The sequence below is a fragment of the Dendrobates tinctorius genome, unplaced genomic scaffold (assembly GCF_039654945.1).
Source record: "Dendrobates tinctorius isolate UK_male_01 unplaced genomic scaffold, ASM3965494v1 ptg000059l, whole genome shotgun sequence".
NCBI lineage: Eukaryota > Metazoa > Chordata > Amphibia > Anura > Dendrobatidae > Dendrobates > Dendrobates tinctorius.
This window is the reverse complement of record NW_027361727.1, coordinates 471,696-489,194: the sequence shown is the minus strand read 5'-3', so window position 1 is coordinate 489,194 and position 17,499 is coordinate 471,696. Positions and strand designations below refer to the sequence as shown.

Here is a 17,499-nt window from a genome sequence, read left to right as displayed (position 1 = left end):
GAGTTACATCCTGTATTATACTCCAGAGCTGCACTCACTATTCTGCTGGTGCAGTCACTGTGTACATACATTACTGATCCTGAGTTACATCCTGTATTATACCCCAGAGCTGCACTCACTTTTCTGCTGGTGCAGACACTGTGTATATACATTACATTACTGATCCTGAGTTACATCCTGTATTATACTCCAGAGCTGCACTCACTATTCTGCTGGTGCAGTCACGGTGTACATACATTACTGATCCTGAGTTACATCCTGTATTATACCCCAGAGCTGCACTCACTATTCAGCTGGTGCAGTCACTGTGTACTTACATTACATTACTGATCCTGAGTTACATCCTGTATTATACCCCAGAGCTGCACTCACTATTCAGCTGGTGCAGTTACTGTGTACATACATTACATTACTGATCCTGACTTACATCCTGTATTATACCCCAGAGCTGCACTCACTATTCTGCTGGTGCAGTCACTATGTGCATACATTACTGATCCTGAGTTGCATCCTGTATTATACTCCAGAGCTGCACTCACTATTCTGCTAATGCAGTCACTGTGTACATACATTACTGATCCTGCATTACATCCATCCTGTATTAGGGTGAGTGCACACGCTGCGGATCCACCTGCGGATTTTTCCACACGGATTTGCAGGTAAAGTGACCTGTGGTTTTCCTGCGGATTTGCCAGCGGTTTTCCCCTGCGGTTTGACACCTGGACAATGGAACAGGTGTCAAACCACTGTGGAATCCGCAGAAAGAATTGACATGCTGTGGATTTAAACCGCAGCAAATCCACGCGGAAAAATCCACAGCATGTGCACTGCGGATTTGAAATCCCATTGGCTAACATGGTACTGTCAATGCCTGTGGAACTGCTGCGGATCCGCAGGGCAAAATCTGCTGCAGATTGCAGCAGAATCCGCAGCGTGTGCACATACCCTTATACCCCAGAGCTGCACTCACTATTCTGCTGGAGTCAATATGTACATACATTACATTACTGATCCTGAGTTACATCCTGTATTATACTCCAGAACTTCACTCACTATTCTGCTGCTGGAGTCACTATGTACACACATTACATTACTGATCCTGAGTTACATCCTGTATTATAGCCCAGAGCTGCACTCACTATTCTGCTGCTGGAGTCACTATGTACACACATTACATTACTGATCCTGAGTTACATCCTGTATTATACCCCAGAGCTGCACTCACTATTCTGCTGCTGGAGTCACTATGTACATTACATTACTTATCCTGTACTGATACTTGCATCCTGCACACAGTTACTCAACCAGCAGAATAGTGAGTGCAGCTCTGGAGTATAATACAGGATTTGCAAAATTCTTTTGTGCTGAGAAGCAACTTGTATAATATGTTAGAAAAAACGGCTGCGCAATAACCTGTTGGACCTACCACCACCATGTCAGCTGCCAGGCTCAAATCAAGAAGTGGTGCCTTATATCCACCCAGAATTTTGTTTCACCTCATGGTTCTACTACCTGGCAAGATCAGGCTGTATCTATGTTGTGATGTTCTTATGTGTGTGTATATAATTTTTTTTTGTTTGGTGTTCTATGATTTGTGTTGTCTGTTTATATGTGATAAAGTTGACTTACTTATTCGAATGCCTAAAATAATTCAGGAAGAAGGCCAAAGATGCATTTTCAAAGGTTTTATAAATTAAAAAAATAGCTTACAATACTGTGTACCATATTTTTGTCATATAGCAGAAATTGCCCAGGCCATTTAGCCTTTTCTGTATATAACATTGTCATTTTTTGACACACAAAGAGGTAACAAGAAATTATAAATATCAACAAAAAAAATATACTAAACAATTAGCTATTGTATAACTGCTGGTAGCTTGGTGGAGGTGATGGCGGGAGGCCTTCATCTCTTTGTTGGGTGTTGGGGTGCCCAGCTTGACCATCACCCTGTTGGGGTGGATGATCTTGGCCCTGTGGGAAGATGTGGCCATGTTCCTGCAGCTGCGCACCAAAGAGACCATAAGGATACTGTCGATTATAATCCTGTGGCTGATTGTAGCCACGTCCATCATACCCCCCAATATGACCATGTCGTCCAAACCCAGGTTGGGGCCAGCCTCCAACACCAGGTCTGTACAAGTGGGCAGGTTGGTTATAGGCTGCCATTTGGCCCTGTTGTGGCCAAGGTTGGTTTTGGGTAGGGGAATGGGTGGAGGTGTAGGCAAACGTGCAGGCAGACACTCAGATCCTGATTGAGCATGCACAGCTGGTTGTCAAACAAGGCGGAGACGGTTACAGGTTGAGAGCTGCCACCTCTCAAGATACTCAAACAACTCATATGGGTCATTGGGGTGTGTGCATGCATCAATTAGGATCTGAATGGATCCGCACACACGTAGCCTCACCTCACGGGGTAGGGGACGGAGGTACTGGGCCAGGCTACGGGAATATGCCTCTCCACCCTCATCCTGGGCAGCCCTGGACAGGTAAATTAGGACACCTGTGCTATATGCCTCCGGGTATCAGAGGCAGTGTTGTCCCTTTTCCGTCCCCATGGCGGCCTACGGCTGCAGGCTGGGGGGACCCCTCAACACGGCCAGTAGGGCTGCTGCTGTTGCCAGGGTCTTCTAAGGCTACTTTCACATTAGCTTTGTGCGACGGCTGTCACCCTGCGTTGGGGCGACGTACCGTCGCACGCTGTGCAAGGCGTGCACAATGGGGGCAGCGGATGCAGTTTTTCATCGCATCCGCTGCCCCATTGTAATGTCCTGGGAGGAGGGGGCGGAGTTTCGCCCGCGCATGCGCGGTCGAAAATGGAAACGACGCACAAAAAACATTCCATGTAACTTTTTTTTGCGGCGCGGCTGCCAAAACACGACACATCCGTCGCACGACGGATGAGACGTGTGGCAGTGCGTCGCTAATGTAAGTCAATGGAGAAAAAACGCATCCTGTGGGCAACTTTGCAGGATGCGTTTTTTCCCTAAAACAACGCATTGCGACATGCGTCGCACGACGCTAATGTGAAAGTAGCCTAAGTTGCTGGCTGCTGGTGGCTCTGCTGGGTCTGGACCAGGTGCAGAACCTGATGCTGGGCCTGATGCTGGTGGAGCATGGGGGTTGCAAAAGCTCTGGTCAGAAGATGGGCCAGCCACCTCTTCACATCCACGTCCGGGTCTATAATGGGCTCAGTATCCAACCCTGTCTCCCTCTCTGTGAGGTTGGACTGAGTTCTGTTAGGAAATGTACAAAAAAACAAATGTAGCTCTGACCCTAAAAAGCATATGTGTCATGTGGTGTGATGTCTGTACTTACAGTCTGAGATCCATACTGGGTGCCAAAAATGCCAAGCGGTCAAAATAGATGTATTTCCGCTTGGTCGGTGCTGCTGACCCACTCCTGGCCCTCTGCTGTCTTTCCTGCCGGTACTGGTCGCGGATGCTGCGCCAGCGTCATCACATCCTCAACTGCAATGTGAAGTGAAAAGGGACTGTGACCTTTGGGAATTGTGCCAAGCAATATTCCTAACATTTCACGTAGTCACGTGGCGTAGTAGGGGGTGGTTTTGATGTATATTTTTCTTTACTATACAGGGATACCTACATACACAGTCTAGGATTGTAGGGGCTACATTTAAAAAAGCTCACATCTGGCCTTTAAGCTGATTGGTAAAAATGACATTTACTTACGAATGTGTTGTTGCTCCTCACGTGGCCGTTGGGCATAGTCTGGGAACATGTGCACACAGATGCACCTCCATGCCGCCTCTTTGCGGCCCCGGTCAGAATAATGGGCATCCCGTTGGTCCCAAAGTTCGGGTCTTTCCTGTACCAACACAGTTAGGAGCTCCACATTAATGTGGCCAGACATGACGCTGCAGGACTCCGTGGAGGCGTACTTCCTGGATGTCTGGAGCGCTATTTGAGCTAATTTGCATGTCTATGCTTCCTGATGATGGATTGGCCCATTTCCTGTGACCAGGAAAAGTCTTGCGTATTTCTCGCCAGTCACATGGGTGGTCCGTGTGTAACGCGATTTTTTTTTTTTTTTGCGCACCCATAGACTTGCATTGGTGTACTACGGTCATAGTACGCTGACAATCACAGCATTCTGCGACTGACACGGAGCGTAGAAAATACGAGAGAAATATTCGGCTGGTGGGAGCTGTCCCATAGAGAATCATTGGTCCGTGGGCAATGCGTTTTTTTATCGCCTCTCACTCGTCCGTATTCCTCTCTAGTGTGACGCCGGCCTAAGGCTGGGTCTAACAGGCCACCGTACCTGGCAGATCAGGAGGTAATTGTTTGACCTCTATGTGCCGTGACTACTAATGACTCCTGATGATTGCTTTGCAGGAGTGCTGATGGGTGTGAGAGAGGGAGCCCACTCCCTGTCACGGCCTTCTAAATGCTGCAGTCACCATCAATCGTTGCATCTAAAGAGTTAATCAGCTAGGAACAATGGCGGCACGGCCATGGCTATTACCACAGAAGCTCAGTTGTCAGCTAAGCCGAGCTCTTGGCAGTGATTGAGAGAGAAGTGATGATGTTTCTGCTCCTCTCGCCGATCGCACGTTGTGGTTAGTCTGTTTACACACAGGACAGGTTAAATCCATGACGGGTATAGCACGGCGTGATGCGGATGACACCAGAGCATGACGTGCTATACCCGTCATTCGTCATTAAGGGGTGAAACTTGTCATAAGCAACGTTCTGACTGAAGCATTCATGTTGTCCACAACCTCCCCCTGTCCTGTCACAGAACGGTCCCCTTTACTTTTACAGGACAAAAATAGAAGAACCCACAAACCTTAACCCCGTAGTATCACAGACAGTTTTCACCTTTATTGGCTTGTTCCAGGAGTGATAAAGTTTTTAGTAAAAGTGAAGGCATTTTTTCCCAGGGAGGAATGTAAGCAGGTTGTTTTGGATAGATCAAATATGGAAATACCAAATTTATATAGCTTACTTTTGTACAATTAATATGCTCAATGGAAAAAAAAAATTCTTTTGATTTTGGGTCAGCAAATTGTGAGACCTATAATTTCACGGTTTTCCGACAGCTGAGCTGTACGAGGGCTTAGGCTATGTGCACACGCTGCGGATTCTGCTGCGGATCCGCTGCGGATTTGACCTCTGCGGATCGCCAGCAGTTCTGCAGACAGTGTACAGTACAATGTAAGTCTGTGACTTAAAATCCGCAGTGCACATGCTGCGGTTTTTCAACTGCGGAAAAGCTGCGGTTTTGAATCCGCAGAAGGAATTGACATGTCAATTCTTTCTGTGGATTCCTTTGCGGTTTGCCACCTATTCCATTGTCCAGGTGACAAACCGCAGGGGAAAACCGCAGGCAAATCTGCAGGTAAAACCCCAGGTCATTTTACCTGCGGATCCACAGATACAAATCCACGGGTGAATCCGCAGCGTGTGCACATAGTCTTATCGTTTGCACTACTAGCTGTAGTTTACATTGGTGCCATTCTGTGGTACATGCAACTTTTTTATATTTTTTTTCTGTGCCCACTGGGTGGAATCAATTTTATATTTTGTTCATGTCATCTTTATTCTCTGAGTTAATACGATCACGACAATTTCAAAATAATTTTTTCTTTATTTTTCTGGATGTTTGCCCAAAAATTTACATTAAAAAAAAAACTTTTTTTGTCACCATATTTTAATAATTGCAGTATATACTCATGTATAAGCCGACCCATGTATAATCCAACCCCCCTATTTTTTCCACAAAAAACTAGGAAAACTTATTGACTCACGTATAAGCCTAGGGTGGAAAATGCAGCAGCTACTGGTAAATTTCAAAAATAAAAATAGATACCAATAAAAGTAAAATAAATTGAGACATCCGTAGCTTAAATGTTTTTGAATATCCACATTGAATCAGGAGCCCCATATAATGCTCCATACAGTTCATGATGGGCCCTATGATGCCCCATACAAAATACACCCCATATAATGCTGCACAAAGATTAACAATGCCCCCATAAGATGCTCCATAGAATAATATGCCCCATATAATGCTCCATAAAGGTTATGGCCCCATAAGATTCTCCATAGATTATGCCCTCATAAGATGCTCCATAGATTATTCCCCATAAGATGCTCCATAGATTATGCCCCCATAAAATGCTCCATAGATTATGCCCCATATGCTGCCCCATAGAATATGCCCCCATACAGTTCACGATGGCCTCATATGATGCTCCATACAAAATACACCCCATATAATGCTGCACAAAGGTTAATAATGCCCCCATAAGATGCTCCATAGAATAATATGCCCCATATAATTCACCATAAAGGTTATGGCCCCATAAGATGCTCCATAGATTATTCCCCCATAAGATGCTCCATAGATTTTGCCTTCATAATATGCTCCATAGATTATGCCCCCATAAAATGCTCCATAGATTATGCCCCCATATGCTGCTCCATAGACTATGCCCCTATATGCTGCTCCATAGACTATGCCATCATGCTGCCCCATAGAATATGCCCCCATACAGTTCATGATGGCCTCATATGATGCTCCATGCAAAATACACCCCATATAATGCTGCACAAAGGTTAGTAATGCCCCCGTAAGATGCTCCATAGAATAATATGCCCTGTTATGAATGGGTCACCAAGGAGAAAAAAGCAACACACGCTAAGTCTCAGAAAACCAGAGAGGTTGGTAACTATGCAGATTGCAGATCCCTGATCTTAACACACAACTAGCAGTAGTCGTGGAGCGTGCCTACGATGGTCCTGGACGTCTCGTCACAACCGGAGAGCTAAATAAGCCTAAAGTAAGAAAAGAGGAAAACTAACTTCCCCAGAGCAGACCCCAAAGGAAAGACAGCCCCCCACATGTGTTGACGGTGAAGCAAGATGAAAACACAAACAAAGGCAGAAAAATAGGCTGAGCAAACGATGGGGCCAAACTAACTTGAAAGGAAAGAAACTGTCTGCAATCTGCCAAAAAACCCTACCAAAAATAATGTCCAACACTTCTGATAACAAAATTAACCCTGAAGTCACTAGACTGCTCCCACTATATCAGCACTCTGAAATATTCTGAGACAGAGCAAAAAAGAGGCCAATCTAATAAAGGACAAAAAGGCAAATTGGCAAATACAGATAAAAGTGGAAATTCAGCACAGCCCAGCCGGGCTGGCTAACCACACAAAAACTGAGTTGACCAACAAGAGTAAGTGTGAACATAAGCAAAAACAAACTTAACTTGAGAAGACTGGAGCACAGCTGAAGTCCAAGACCTGAGAAACAGACTGAATCACCAGCACCAGGATAGGGCGTCGGCTGTCTTATATCCAGTCTGATACTCCAGAGATCCAATCATTATCCTCCTCATCAGGTGGCAGACCATTACCAATTAAACCAACCTCACTACCTCCTGTCACCACCAGAGGGAGAACGGAAGGAGAACTCCCAGCTGGTGGAGCAGAAAATGAGCTTATAACAATGCCCCATATAATGCTCCATAAAGGTTATGGCCCCATAAGATGCTCCATAGATTATGCCCTCATGAGATGCTCCATAGATTATTCCCCCATAAGATACTCCATAGATTATGCCCCCATAAGATAAATATTCTTGAGTTTAATGAGCGGTACCACGTGACCGCTGAAGGCAGGAAGGGAGACCGTGGAGAAGCTGGGGGCTACAGAGACCGTGCCATGGGGTAAGTAATCGGTGATGTGACAGATCAGCGATCAGTCACAGGACAGTGATGTCCCACCTGGGACAATGTAATAAAGTTAAAAAAAAGTGTAAAAATAATTTTTAAAAAATCGCTAAATAAATAATAAAAAAAAAAATTCCCTAATAAATTCATTTTTTGTTAATAAAAAAAAAACCAATACAAGTACACATATTTGGTATCGCCACGTCCGTAACGACCCACCCTATAAAACTGTCCCATTAGTTAACCCCTTTAGCGAACCCCTTAAAAAATAAAAAACGAAGCAAAATAATGATTTATTATCATACCGCCGAACAAAAAGTGCAATAACGCGCAATCAAAAAGACGCATATAAATATCCATGGTACCGCTGAAAACGTCATCTTGCCCCGCAAAACACGAGCTGCCACACAGCATCATCAGCAAAAAAATAAAAAAGTTATAGCTCGCAGAATAAAGCAATGCAAAAATAATTATTTTTTATATAAAATTGTTTTCATTGCATAAAAGCGCCAAAACATAAATAAGCAATATATATGAGGTATCGCTGTAACCGTACTGACCCAAAGAATAAAACCGCTTTGTCAATTTTACCGCAGGCGGAACGATTTAAAACCTGACCCGTTGAAGCGCTCGAGCAGCGCGAAACGGCCGTTGTCAGCCTTTCTTGCACTCCTTATGTCATTCCCCCGACTTGACATGTTCATGATATGTCAATAAATCAGTGAAACTTCCATCTCGATGAGTGCGACCTCTTCTCTTTGCATGGATTCCCAGGATCGACTTTTTCCAGGTCTGGCACCCGAGATTCCCAGGTGCTGGACTTCTGTATGCCGCACATCATTTGAAGTCACATGGTAACAGCGGTGCCGTCCGCTTTTTATCTTGAGTTTTGGAACGATGTAAACGCACCCCCAAAAGAAATTCATGAAACGCTGGTTTTTGTTCATTCTGCGTCCCAAAAATTAGAATAAAAAGCGATCAAAAAATGTCATGTGCACGAACATTACACCAATAAAAACGTCAGCTCGTCCTGCAAAAAATAAGACCTCACATGACTCGGTGGGTCAAAATATGGAAAAATTATAGTTCTCAATATGTGGTGATGCAAAAACTATTTTTACAATAAAAAGCGTCTTTTAGCGTATGACAGTTGCCAAAAATAAAAACCGCCATAAATAGTAAATCAAACCCCCCGTTATCACCCCCTTAGTTAGGGAAAAATAATAAAATTAAAAGAAAATGTATTTATTTCCATTTTCCCATTAGGGCTAGGGCTAGAGTTAGGGCTGAGATTAGGGTTAGGGGTGTGTTGGTCTTAGGGTTGGAGTTTTAATTGGGGGGTTTCCACTGTTTGAGCACATCAGGTGCTCTCCAAATGCAACATGGCGTCTGATCTCAATTCCAGCCAATTCTGCGTTGAAAAAGTCAAATGGTGCTCCTTCCCTTCCAAGCTCTGCCATGCGCCCAAACAGTGTTTTACCCCCACATATAGGGTATCAGCCTACTCAGGACAAATTGCAAAACTACTTTTGGGGTCCAATTTCTCCTGTTACCCTTAGAAAAATAAAAAATTGGGGGCAAAAATGTGGAAAAAAATGATTTTGCTATTTTCGCGCCCGGGCGTTATAAACTTCTGTGAAGCACTTGGGAGTTCAAAGTGCTCACCACACATCTAGATAAGTTCCTTAGGGGGTCTAGTTTCCAAAATGGTGTCATTTGTGGGGGGTTTCCACTGTTTAGGTACATCAGGGACTCTCCAAACGTGACATGACGTCCGATCTGAATTCCAGCCAATTTTGCATTGAAAAAGTCAACCACCGCTCCTTCCCTTCTGAGCTCAGCCATGCGCCTAAACAGTGGTTCCCCCACACATATCAGGTATCAGCGTACTCAGGACAAACTGCACAATAACTTTTGCAGTCCAATTTCTCCTGTTACCCTTGGTAAAATAAAAAATATTGAACCTGAAGTATTTTTTTTGTGAAAAAAAATTAAATGTTCATTTTTTTTTTTAAATATTCAAAAAATTCCTGTGGCGCACCTGAAGGGTTAATAAACTTCTTGAATGTGGTTTTGAGCACCTTAAGGGGTGAAGTTTTTAGAATGGTGTCACGTTTGGGTATTTTCTATCATATAGACCCCTCAAAATGGCTTCAAATGTGATGTGGTCCGTAAAAATAAAATGGTGTTGCAAAAATGAGAAATCGCTGGTCAACTTTTAACCCTTATAACGTCCTAACAAAAAAAAATGTTGGTTCCAAAATTGTGCTGATGTAAAGTAAACATGTGGGAAATGTTACTTATTAAGTTTTTTGTGTGCCATATCTTTGTGATTTAAGGGCATAAAAATTCAAAGTTGGAAAATTGCGAAATTTTAAAAACTTTCGCCAACTTTCCGTTTTTTTCACAAATAAACGCAAGTTATTTGAATGAAATTTTACCACTAACATGAAGTACAATATGTCACGAGAAAACAATGTCAGAATCACCAGGATCCATGGAAGCGTTTTCAGAGTTATTACCTCATAAAGGGACAGTGGTCAGAATTGTAAAAATTGGCCCAGTCATGAACGTGCAAACCACCCTTGGGGGTTAAGGGGTTAATTGCATCCCCGCCATGTCAGGCAATCAAAAACTTTTAGTAACAACAACAACAAAAACATTTTCCTTTCACCAGGAGGTAAACTGTCCCCGTAGTCGGCACAACGGCGCAGCGAATTCCCAACAGTCCACGCCACCTTCTAGTGGCCGGTAGCAAGGGACCCCACAGCCGTGGAGCTCTCAGGATGCAGGGAGTGTCCTTAGAGTCCTTCTTATGGGGGCTCGTGGTCCTCGGGTTCAGCAAGCACGGCTACCGCATAGTAACAGCAGGGACAATACTCCTTGTACCAAGTCCCCTTCTTGCAAGGCCCGGCCGTGGCGGATAGAGGTCACATTAATATACACTTTCTGGCTGGTTGTGAGGTCTCGGATGAACCCGTACCCCTTTTGCAGGTTAGTGTATACGAGCCGTCCCATGGATCATGTGGTCGCCATGCCAGCCTCTCCCCTCTCATGGAGCAGATTCCAAACTTCCTGCTCCCTGGCCTTCTTCTTTCTGATGACCTCTGCAACCCAAACGGAGGGTCCGGCATAGGCCCCAGAGTCCGGTGGGCGGGAGGACTCAGTCATAGTTGAGAGCGGGGCAGAGGCGGCCGTTGATGTCAGCGGCCCAGCAGCCGCTGGGGCCGGGCGGCGGGTAGGGACATCCGTAGTTCCTGGTGAATGGGCCGCAGGGCCTAACAAGTAGGCCGCATCTGGAGTTGCTGACAGGACCGAAGTAGCAGTCAGTTTCGGAAACGAGGCCGCTGCTGGCCGGGGGGATGCAGCAGCGCCTTCCGCGGACAGGCTCCGCACCGGCGACACCAGGCAGGGTGGCTCGGGGACGGGAGCGAGGGCATCACTCAGCCCGGCGTAAGTCGCAGAGTCTTCCACGGCCAGGCTTCCAGGAACACAGGAGGCCGCGTATTGCGGCCAAGTGATGGGGGTCGCTTGCGGAGCCGCCGGCGGAGTCGGGGGAACGCTCCCCTTCCCCGGCGCCACGGTCTCCGCCATATCATCTCATGGCTCATCCCGCCGCCTCCATTCTTCACCCCGCCGTCTGGCGGGGCCAGACCCCAGGCTCGGGGGTTCCGCGGAGAGGCTCTCCGGTGGTATCTTCGGCGACCGCTCCCGCGGGGCCCGCAATCGCTTCTCTCCTTCGCCCGAGATCCTGATGACTGCCCGCGACTCTAAGGAGCAAGTCTCCCAGCGAGACTCAATCTCTCGACGCCATCGCCACTCCAGGTGTCCGATGCCTCGACAACCACAGCATCACATCCCGTCCGGTGGGCAACAGTCAAATGGCGCCAAACAGCCGCAGCCAACCTTTTCTTCCATGTCACTCCCTCTGTTGGGTGGGGCAATGGCAGGCTTTCCCACCCAGCTGCCTGGGTCCAGTATGTGGGACCGTCGGCCTCATGGCACATATCATTTCCCCCAAGAGTACGTTGGAGGGGGCCCCAGTCCATCTGGAACAATGGCAAACACCCGGAGCTCTCCACTGCGTTGGAGTAATACCGCCATCTTGGGCAGAACCCGCTGCTGCCTTGGATTCTCTGCATGCAACGCAGATCCGCCACAGCGTCCCAATTTGTAATCCACAGGTCAGTAATTGATAATCCACAGGTGTTTATATTCCAAAATAGAGCAGTCCAAGTTTTTCTCAGTTCTTCAGACACAGGCCTGTCGCGGAGGGTGTCGTATTAGCGGCGGCGATCCTGCCGACTACGCCAAGTGTAGGGTCGTGGGCCGGACTGGAGGGTGGTCCCTCTGTATATCGCACAGTGACGTAACAGACACAAGATGGAGGCAACTTTCAGGTGCAACAGGTCCAAGTTTATTTCTCGCCGTCCATCTGACGGCCCCAGCAATACACCGCAATCCTTTTCTCGGCCCTCCGTTTCTAGGCCCCGTTACACACACCGTACTTTGCACTAGAGACGTAAATAAACGCACCGTCCCTTTTTCAAACTTATTGACGTTCCTGACAGCTCAGTCACTGTGGCCGCCTTAGGCCTGTACACCGACAGCAATTTTACTGATCTGTTGTCGGCATTAATTCTGTTTTTTTTCCCCCGGGGCCTCGTCTGTACTGTGGTACTTTGTGTTGTGAACTCATTTTCTGGTTTACCTCTGGCTTCTGATGAGGGTGCTGGAGCTGGCTGTGTTGACAGAGGAGTTGTGAGTTCTCCATCCGGGCTCCCTCTGGTGGTAACAGTAGGCAATGAAGCTGATCTAAATGGCAGAGACCTGCCACCTGAGGAGGAGGATTGTGAGTGGACATCAGGAGTCTCTGACTGGATTTAAGACAGCCGACTCCCTAATTTTGTGCTGGTGATTTTTTCCTGCCCTGAGGTTCTGGTTTCCAGCTCTGTTCCTGCCTTCCCAAGCTAAGTGTGCTCTGCTATTTTTTTCTCATGAGATTTGGTCTGGTTTACTCAGTTTTTGTGGTCAGCCAGCCCCTGCTGGGGCTGTGCTGAATTTCCATTCTTATGTCTCTGTTTATGCCAGTTTGTTTTTTGTCTCTGATCAGATTGGTCTCTTTTTGCTCTATCTTCAGAATATATCAGAGTGCTGATATAGGGAATTGAAGTCTAGCGACTTCAGGGTTTTTGTTATCAGAAAGTGTTGGACATTTTTTGGCAGGGTTTTTGTGCGTGATTGCAGGCAGCATCTTTCCTTTCCTGTCCTTTCTAGTTAGTGTGGGCCCCATCGTTTGCTCAGCCTATCTTTCTATCTGTGTTTGTGTTTTCATCTTGTCTCACTGACAATACATGTTTGGGGGCTGTCTATTGCTTTGGGGTCTGCTCTGGGGCAGTTTAGATTTCCCCTTTTCTTGCTTTAGGCTTATTTAGTTCTCCGGCTGTGAGGAGGAGTCTAGGATCATTGTAGGCACACTCCTCGGCTACTCCTAGTTGTGTGGATAGGATCAGGGGTCTGCAATCCGCTTAGCTACCAACCTCTGGTTTTCTGTGGCTTAGCTTGTTTTTGTTTTTCCTCCTCGGTGACTCATTCATAACAACTTTGTGTCAGGACCACCCCCCTGACTTCCTTTCTCCTCAGTCCCCTGGTTTAGCTCTCCTCACAACACTCCAATTGTCACAGACTTCTTGTCTCTTGAGCTCCTCCCGGGGACTGGAACTTTCTCGAACCCTCCTGTCAAATTTATATCTTTCCCGGTTCCCTGTAACTCCGCCCCCCATGATCAACGGTTTCTAAAGCCCTAAGCTGCTGTCAAGTCCTGAACTCACACTCCTCCCTGCCATCTTGTGGTCAACCCAAGGTACTGCACGTCATCTACACTTTCCTTGCTGTTTCCCCACTGTCATAACTGATATCTGTCTAAAGTGTGCAACCCTTCTCTTTCTAGTCTGACAAGTCCGTGCACCCGTCAGGTCACCTTCCCTAAAGGTATATGAGCATGGGACTATGGGATGGAGGATGTATGATGGATGTATGGGCACTCGACTATGGGATAGAGGATATGTATGATGGGTATATGGGCACGGGCCTATGGGATTGTGGATATGTATGATGGGTATATGGGCACGGGACTATGGGATGAAGGATAATTATAATTTGCTATAACTAACCACAGTTAGTTACTATGCCCGGACAGCGCCGGGCTCTTCAGCTAGTCTAGTATATAAAGCTCAATGTGGGTGTGTATGTCGAGGATTGGCATCTGCACCGTCCCAGCTACAGCCACAAAATTTGGCACAGTCACACGTCTGGACCCCGAGAGCATCCTAGGCTATGCTGTGAGGCAAAATTTTAACCCTGCGCGTTCCAATTCACCAAACAATTTTGCCCCTATCTACATAATGGGGAAAAAGTGTGTGTATCAAGCCCCGCCCATCATTGATGTCATAATGGTTGCCATGGCGACGCAGATGTCATCATGGGTTGCAAGCCCCGCCGCTCATTATGATGTCATAATGGTTGACTATGGGATGGAGGATGTGTGATGGGTATATGGGCACTCGACTATGGGATGGAGGATGTGTGATGGGTATATGGGCACTTGACTATGGGATCGTGGATATGTATGATGGGTATATGGGCACGGGACTATGGGATGGAGGATGATTATAATTTGCTATAACTAACCACAGTTAGTTACTATGCCCGGGCAGCGCCAGGCTCTTCAGCTAGTTTAATTATATTTTACTATTTTTTTTACATGAAAAATGTTTTTGTATTTTCTTTTTGAAGGCTCATCATATTGTCAGGGTTCTAGCTTTTTCATTTTTGTCCAAACAGAACTGTATAAGGCTTGCTTTTTTGTGTGTAATGAGCTGTCGCTTTTATTGGAGCCATTTTGGACTACATGCAAGTCTTTGATCACTTTTTATTATATTTTTCTTCATCCAAGAATAAAAAAAACCCTGCTATTACTGCAGAGTTTTTAAGTATTTAACAATTTTCAGCATGTGGGATGAAAAAAATATTGTCATGATACCAATGTTGGGTGACCGGCACTTCTGGGGTTAATGTTCTGACCTCAGTGCAGACTCTCACCTGCACACCTGGGACCTATTATGGTGGCCTCTCATTGGTTCTGGGGAGGCTTCTTATAGCCTCAGGAAGCTCCCATCCCCCGTCAGTTATACTTTCGCCCTTGGCATTGTGTGGTGACCCCTGAGTGTGTTTGTGCTGTGTTCTGGTTGCTTGATTCTCTGTGTATGACTCGGTCTGTTCTCTGGATATTGCTTTGGATTCTGCTTGGTACCTTCTACATCCGTTTGGTTTTGATCTCTGCTTGGCCCTGACTATCCGTTCTGTCTCATCCCTGGTACGTTACTGATATCTTGTGTATGACCCTTGGCTTTGTCTGACCTCCTGTCTGTTTATCCCTCCTGTACCTCGCTGGTCTGTACAGTGCATGACCTCTGCTTTGCCTGACTCTGAGTTCTCTAGCTTCTCTGAAAGCAGGACGCTAAGCCCCGCTCCCTTGCAGTCACATGACCGTTCACATGACCATAGGTCCTATGCCGGCTTGCTGAATTTCGGCATCCACAGGTCCTGTGCATCGGTATTTTCTGGCTGTACCTGACCCCGGTACCCCTACAGTGCGGGTGAGTCCCTGCTCAGTGGAGGCTGCACGCCGGCGCTGACAGGATGCTGACACTCAGGACACGCGCACTGGCTCAGTGAGCAAGTACAGTGCGGTGTTCCTGACAAATATATTGTTTTATCAGCAATACCAAACATTATAATTTATTATTTTAATATTTAGAACAAGGAAACTAGAATATGGCAAAAGTCTGGGCACCCTTGGAGATTTGTGTGCTTAGATAACTTTGTCAAGGTTTCAAACCTTAACTATCCTGTTAGGGTTATGGCTTGTTCACTATCATCAATAGGAAAGGCCAAACGATGCAAATTTCCCAGCTTTATAAAAACCCAGCCTCCTCTGACCGACCTTGTGCCTCAATAATGCAGCCATAGGATCTTCTAACAGCTGCCTAGCTCTCAAAAAATGAAAATGGTTGAGGTCCAAAAAGAAGGAGAAGGCTATAAGAAGATAGCAGATTTTCAAGTTGCTCTTTCATCAGTTTGAAATGTAATTAAGAAGCGTCAGTTAACAGGAACAGTGGGGGCCAAGATAAGGTCTGGAAGACCAAGGAAAATTTCACTGAGAGCTGCCCATAGGATTGCTATAGAGGAAAATCAGGATGCCCGCTTGAATGCAAAAGACCTTCAGAAAGATTTAGCAGACTCGGAAGTTGTGGTACATTGTTCTAGTGTTCAGAGACACCGGCACTAATATGGCCTTCATGGAAGAGTCATCAGAAGAAAACCTCTCCACCATAAAATTCAGCATCAGAAGTATTCAAGAAAAACATCTAAACCAACCTGATGCATTTTGGAAACAAGTCCTGTCGACTGATGAAGTTAAAATAGAACTCTTTGGCCACAATGACAAAATGTATGTGTGGAGAAAAAAAGACACGGAATTTCAGGAAAAGAACATGTCGCCAACCATTAAACATGGGGTTGAATCAATCATGCTTTGGGGTTGTGTTGCAGCCAATGGCACAGGGAACATTTCACGGGTAAAGGGAAGAATAGAGTCAATGAAATTTTAGCAAATTCTTGATGCAAACATAACACCATCTGTAAAAAAGCTGAAGGTAAAAAGAGGACTCTTATGTGATTTTTATTTTTATATTATTTTTACTTTTTTTTACTTAGTCCCTCTTTGGAACTTTCCCTTTTATCACACTGGTCGCTGTTATAAAGCATTGCAATGATTTACAGCTGTCAGGTCTGCACTGACACACAAGCTTGTTGTACCATGCGCTGAGCAAAGTGTAACAAGCCTGCTAGCCTGGTGACACGGGTCACCATGGCAAGGATCAGGACCTCACAGGGGCGCCGATCAGTGGGGAGAGAGAGCTTCATTTCCTTTCCCTGCCCTCTATATGCTACGATCGATATCATTCGCAGCATTTAGGGAGTTAAATTGCTGAGATCAGTGCGGGCACCGCTCCTGGCAGTGAGAGCTGGGTTAGCTTTCATGTTATCTGAACACCTGGCGACGATCATGCAAAATCGCCATGACATGCCCTGCAAATCCAAGGTCAGGAAGGGGATAAAACTGTGAATTTGTGTGTTTTTTTTTTATTTGATATTTAGCACTTTGCCTTCAGTGTGGCAAATCACAGCCAACTTCGGCTTGTCCTGGTCCAAAAACTGGTGTGGATTACACACCCGCTCAAAAGTAGGCGTCCTGTGCAGTTTCTTGCATTCTCGAGGGGCAGGACCTGAACATTCCTATTGTACACACTTAGATGTGGGGAAGTGTGTTTGACGAGAAGCGGGAAACTTACATTATCCATTGAGGTCACTAGAAATGTGGAGAATTTGTGTAATTTTGTGATAAGTGTAGACTGGACGGTCACATCCTGGGATAGTTATTATGGGTTACTGCTGAACCTGGAGCGGCAGACATATCACCCAGTTCCCAGAATATCCTCATTGCTATGTACAGTGCATGTCATGATAATTCTCTACCATGTGGCGCCATACTGTGCCATTCTGTGCTGGGTATCACCAGCAGAGTCCTGCAGCTAGAGTATTCCACCCGTGTAGTCAGGGCGTTACTGCACTCCCAAGTTATTGGGTGACTGATGTAACTGTATTCTACTTTTGATGGGACAGATATACAATAGATTAGTGACTGATGGACATTAGGCCTCATGCGGAGATGGA

At 45.9% G+C, this 17,499-nt stretch overlaps 1 long non-coding RNA gene across 1 annotated transcript in view; it reads left to right on the top strand.

Moving 5' to 3' along the window:
• The window catches only part of LOC141092267 (uncharacterized), a 91,519-nt gene that overhangs the window by 26,322 nt on the left and 47,698 nt on the right, over positions 1–17,499 (top strand). The window lies entirely within an intron of this gene.